At 39.7% G+C, this 6,183-nt stretch overlaps 1 long non-coding RNA gene across 1 annotated transcript; it reads left to right on the top strand.

Annotated features, from left to right (window-relative positions):
- The first annotated feature begins 2,254 nt into the window (after nucleotides 1-2,254).
- On the top strand, nucleotides 2,255-5,038 carry LOC128892348 (uncharacterized). Its single transcript, XR_008461068.1, has 2 exons — nucleotides 2,255-2,967; nucleotides 3,023-5,038. It is a non-coding gene; the product is annotated as an uncharacterized LOC128892348 (long non-coding RNA).
- The last annotated feature ends 1,145 nt before the right edge of the window (nucleotides 5,039-6,183 follow it).

The raw sequence follows: 6,183 nt of genomic DNA, 5'->3' as shown, positions 1-6,183 counted from the left end.
ATGTCCGCGTCATCTCGCGACGGATCGAACTTTGGAACCGCGAAATCGTCTCCCAACGGTCTATGCCGAACACTGTCCAATTCTCGCTGGAGACGTTTCACGTGCGGTCACGCGACACTTTTCGCGCCACACTTCGTACTCGATCACTGGGACACTCTTCCCGTGACGATTCCCGATCGCCGTCCATCGAATCATCCCACGAATATCGTCGCCGATCATTTCGCGACACGTCGCGTTTTCGCCTCCGCGAAGCATTTCGACCTCTCGAACTATCTTGATCATATTTCGGGGACTTACTCCGTTCCCGAGAACGATCCTCCGATCCGTACGAGAGTCGCCCTCGCGAATCATCTCGCGAATGATCGCGCACTCCTTCACTCCGCGATCCTCGCTCTCTTGATTGTTCACGTTCGCGCGAACGTCCCCGTGAACAATCTTGTGCACGCTTCTGTGATTTTTCACCTGATCGACCCATTGTTTGTCGCTTTACACCAGGCACAAACACAGTCACTGCACTATTCCGTAATTTGACACTGGCACAATTGCGTGAAAACGTCAAAATTGCACGACAGTGTCACTCGCGATCACACAAATGTTCGCGAAAAGGGCACCTGATATATCTCACTTCTGACTTGTAAAACGATTAAATAAACGCAAGGTATAAAACGCCGAATATTCTTTAACAATGAGAGTTTATTCGTGGAGCTCTGTATACGACGATAGCTGGCCAAGAAGTGACTTTCCCGGCCTGGGAAAGTCTTTGCGTAGCCTTGTCAATGAAGGCTCTTAAAGGGCCTTCGACGTTATTTATGACGGGGCCTGGCGTTGCAACATCGCGCCCTGTCGTCCGTGCGCCAATGTTTAGGCGAGCTGTCTCGAAATTCCTAACAATCGTTTCAAGTAAATGTTATTCTATTTAAGAAACTTTGTACAGGCTGGAATAAATAACGATGGAACACATAAGATAAACGATTACACGAAATTTATATATATAGGGGAGCTGCGGATAACGGACAGAGAGGACAACCCCTTCCAGATCGAGGCACAATACGCGAAAAAGAACGTGCTCCATGCTGATAAAATGTGTGTTATTCCAGATAACTATTTGGCACACGTTACAATTGCGGGGGGTGCCCCGAACCAGGAGCTGTTCATCGAAGGAGGTCTTCGCGAACGAGGTTCAACCATCCCGAGATGCGTCGTCGCCATGGACGGAGAGGGAAAAACAGTTCTGCCTGTCTTGAACATGACGGGACAGACGTTGGCGATCAGCTCCGGAGACACCGTCTCCCGTGCAGAGGGCTGCGAGGAAGAAACATCGCAGCACGAGGTCAACGAGGAAGTGGTAACACCAGAGGAAGTCAACACCGATCTCACGGGCGAGGAAGCGGAGAAACTACTGGTTGTATTAAATGATAACCGCGATCTAGTAGCGCGAACATTGAGGCAGGTAGGCAAAGCGAATCGAACAACTATGCGTATCGAGCTTGTTTCAGATAAACCCGTAATTTACCGACCATACCAATTGTCATACTACGAAAGGGAGCAGTTAAAGGATATGACTATTGAGTTAAAGGCAGCCAATATTGTTGAGGATAGCACGTCGCTGTTTGCTAGTCCAGTACTGTTGGTTCGGAAGAAAAGCGGCGAGATACGCATGCGTATCGATTATCGCGGCGTCAACAAAGCTACCGTAAAAGATAGGTATCCATTACCCCGTATCGACGATCAATTAGATAGACTGAAGGGACAGAAGTATTACACAAGTTTAGATCTTTTTAGTGGTTACTACCAGATTGAAGTAGAATGAGATTCGAGAGACAAAACGGCTTTTGTGACACCGGACGGGCACTACCAGTTCACAAGGATGCCTTTCGGTTTGTGTAATGCTCCTGCAGTCTTTCAGTGCCTTATGAAAACGGTGTTAGGCGCGATGCGTTATGATATTGTAATAGCTCATCTTGATGATATTATTATTCCTAGCATGACTGTAGACGAAGGACTGACTCGGTTGAGCGAAGTATTTGATGCCTTTAGAAATGCTGGTCTAACTATAAATTTAAAGAAATGTAATTTTTTAAAGTCACAAATAGAGTACCTAGCTTTCGAAATATCGATAATAGGCACACAGCCTAGCGAGCGAAAATTGGAAAGTGTAAGTGCCGACACTAATGAGACTGAGAGCTGTCTGACATCTGCGTCAATATTCACTCATAACTTATTTTCTTCAGGTTTAATTTTTTTCATTAGAGTTGAATATTGGTACTCAATTACCTGTAATTAATCAAGCTTTGCTTTCATTAAATATAACGCCGTTGAATAAATATGCAGTAAACGATCCATCTTATTTAAGTAGCAAATATAATGATATTTGTTCTACTTGTGCGAGACTATTGAGTTTAGATAATGAATGTAACAATTACGAGAATTCACTTAATTACCAGAACATTCTAGAAAATCTTAAAACTAAATTTGATGATCCAACTACTAATCGAACTGAAAAATTACAAATTTTGACACTATTGCCTTCTGATTGGAGCATACAAATGATTTGTGACGTAATGGGTGCTACAAAACATATGGCAATAGTGTCAAAACATTTGAAAGAAAATAAAGGGATTTTGTCGATGTCAGAAAGAAAAAAAGGACGACCCTTAACTAACGAAATTAAATCCAAGGTTATAGAATTTTATCAAAGGGATGATATTAGTATAAATTGATCTGGCAAGAAAGATTTTGTTTCTGTTAAAAGAGGTGAAGGACAAAGAGAGCACATCCAGAAAAAACTTATCTTATGTAATTTAAAAGAATTGTATCAAACTTTCAAGGAACAATATCCAAATGAACTGATAGGATTTTCTAGCTTTGCATCATTAAGACCTGTGCATTGTGTACTTGCCGGATCTGTTGGCACTCATACTGTTTGTGTTTGTTCTATCCATCAAAACGTCAAACTCATGATGTTAGGTAAGTAAAATTATATTTTTAAATTGTATAGTTTAATCATTTTGTTTTTTGACAGGTTCTAATTTACCAGCTTTAACTGGTCTTCTAACAGATCCTTTAATGCACTTTAGTGATTGCTTCAAAATTATCTTATGTGCCAATCCATCATCTGATTGTTACTTATCAAAGTGTAAGCATTGTCCCGAGATTGATGTTCTTCAAAATGTCTAAGAGACCTCATTTGATGAAAATGGCCAACATGATATCTCATATAAATATTGGGTATCTAATCCTCGTTGCAGTCTTGAAACAATTATGAAGAACTCTTCAGAATTCGTCGAAATATTCTCCAATCATATTCACAATTTATTATCGCATGATTTTATTGCCAAACAACAATCGGCTTTTATGAAACAAACAAAACAATCGTTGCAGGATAATGAGTTCTTAGCCGTTTGCGATTTTGCAGAAAATTACGCTTTTGTGATACAGGATGCAGGGCCAGGGTTTCATTGGAACAATAATCAAGCAACGATTTTTCCTGTTGTAATCTATTTCAAGCAGAACGGCGAACTTACTCACCGAAGTTTAGTCATCATATCTGACAACAATAATCATGACACTGTCGCTGTTTATGTATATCTGAAAATTGTTACCGATTTTATAAAAGAGTTAGTTCCCAATGCAGCTAAAGTTTTTTACTTTTCGGATGGAACACCGCAGCAATTTAAAAACTTCAAGAATTTCGTTAATATTTATTATCACAAAGAGGACTTCAACTTAGACACTGAGTGGCATTATTTCGTAACAGCACATGGTAAGGGGCCATGTAATGGTATTGGAGGAACGGTTAAAAGAAAAGCAGCGAGAGCAAGCCTTCAACGGCCAATTGATGACCAAATAACAACAGTACAAGAGTTGTATAACTGGGCATCGAGACCAACAAGTCTACCGAATATTGTTACCAAATTTTCACCTGAAATAGACTACTTAGAAGCAAAAGAAAGATGAGATTTGCGATACAATACAGCTAAGACCATTACGGGAATTCAAAAATTACATACAATTATTCCAAAAAGCGACGGAGCTATATTAACTAAGCAGTGCTCTAGTTCAAAAAACAATCGTTTATGTACAATTTTTAAAAGAACACGAAAATAAATAAAAATGTTTGTTATAATTGCTCATAAATAGAATTATCTTTTACTTATTGCTTTTGAATCCCTACTCAGAACAAACAAATATCGAAATCAATTTATAATAAGTAAAAAAAAAAGTATACAGTGTCAAAAATCGGTACTGATAATAATTTATAGCGAAAAAAATTTTTTTAATTTTTAAAAATAAGGAAAGAATAGTAATTATAGAAGGCCCACTACCGAACAGGACTTAAAAGTTGCAGGATGGATAGAAGTTTAAAATAGAAAATCTTCAAGAAAATCGAAGGGTACACACAGTTCTAAAAACACAATTAAAAACTTAAAATTTAAAAATCTCGATTAAAAACACTTTCAATATTTTTTAAAAATTTTTTCTGTAAAACCCATTTCATGACAAAAATTTTGAAAAAAAAAGTTGAATTTCGACCATTATTAAGAAAGTTACGAGCAAAAAAACCAAAAAAAGAGCGGTTTATTTGAAAATACGATGTTTTTTGAACCAGTGATCCGAAAAATCTAAAAATTGACCAAGAAGCCTCTTTTGAGGGGTACTAAAAAATACCAAAGAAATAAGAAAATAAAAAAAAAAGTTTTTGAAACCGTTTGGCGTGGAATGCCCCATATATATATGTATATACGTAAATGTATATCCACAGATTCAAATAAAGAAGTTGAATTTAAATGAAAGCACGTTTTATTTCCTAGAGAGTGTAAAGTGTAGTTTATTGCTGATATTTTATATATTTTTGCATTTATCATACATTCTTCTACATTTACTAAAAAGACATAAACATACACGGTTTGGAGCGAAAGTGGCTGATTAAAAGTATCTATAAGTAATCATTCTGGTGGACAAAATAAGAAATTACTTTCCGAACAACCCAATTATCGCGCGATTAACTACGAATAAAAGGAAAAAAAATAGTTGAAAAGGTCAATTGTTTACAAATAAAACAAGTAAAACCAAGTTTTGAGATATAATAAATATTCTGTTTCTCTTCTCTGATGTAATTTGTTTAATCGTTGCGTAAAATAGTTGCAAGTTCGAAAAGTGACGACTTTCATAAGGTTTCATCTGAAAAGTAATTACTATATCGCGCAGCAGTAACGGATGACGCACGATTATGTTTTTCTTCGGTCGTTCAAGTTCTTTGGAAGAAGAAATGGAGCGGTTGACGCAGGGAACGTAGGTTGGGCAAAGCAAAGTAGTACAATCTGCGAGACTGCCACTTGGCCGTAACAGATATGCCAGAAAATAAATGTCTGTATAAAGGAGTTGGCAAGTTCCTCGGATGATATCAAGATACCGTCGGCTAATACAGCTTCCTTGGTAGCTCGAGACAAGGGTGAGGAAGAATTTCACGAAGGACGTACCCCTTCGTCCCTCGCCTTTCTTCTCCCCGCGATGTATCTTGATATCAAAAGAATTTTGGCTTTATCTCCATGGTTTATCCACTAAGGAAACGATACGCTATATCCAATAAAGAAAAATTATATCGTGCCTAAAGTGGGACTCTTGCCCAGATACCGAAATAGCTTGAATATCATTTTTCTATAATTTATTATATGTATTCACGAAAATTGTATACCGTTTCATGAGCGACATTCGGCCAGTAGCGTAGCAAAAAGCTCAGAAGAATGCTCTGCTGCGTGCGGTACTTTTGCTCTGGCGTATCATCGAGACAAATTTCTTTTTTTCATCTGATGGGACAGAGAAACAAATTTCGAGGATCATCTCAATATATTTGCAATCGTTCGTTCTTCTAAACAACAAATCTAGAGCGTCGTAACAAACAGGTGCGTGTGCGTGTGCGTGTGCGTGTGCGTGTGCGTGCGTGCGTGCGTGCGTGCGTGCGTGCGTGCGTGCGTGCGTGCGTGCGTGCGTGCGTGCGTGCGTGCGTGCGTGCGTGCGTGCGTGCGTGCGTGCGTGCGTGCGTGCGTGCGTGCGTGCGTGCGTGCGTGCGTGCGTGCGTGCGTGCGTGCGTGCGTGCGTGCGTGCGTGCGTGCGTGCGTGCGTGCGTGCGTGCGTGCGTGCGTGCGTGCGTGCGTGCGTGCGTGCGTGCGTGCGTGCGTGCGT

The sequence above is a fragment of the Hylaeus anthracinus genome, unplaced genomic scaffold, assembly GCF_026225885.1.
Source record: "Hylaeus anthracinus isolate JK02 unplaced genomic scaffold, UHH_iyHylAnth1.0_haploid 12002, whole genome shotgun sequence".
Taxonomy (NCBI): domain Eukaryota; kingdom Metazoa; phylum Arthropoda; class Insecta; order Hymenoptera; family Colletidae; genus Hylaeus; species Hylaeus anthracinus.
This window is presented reverse-complemented; position numbering and strand designations above follow the sequence as displayed.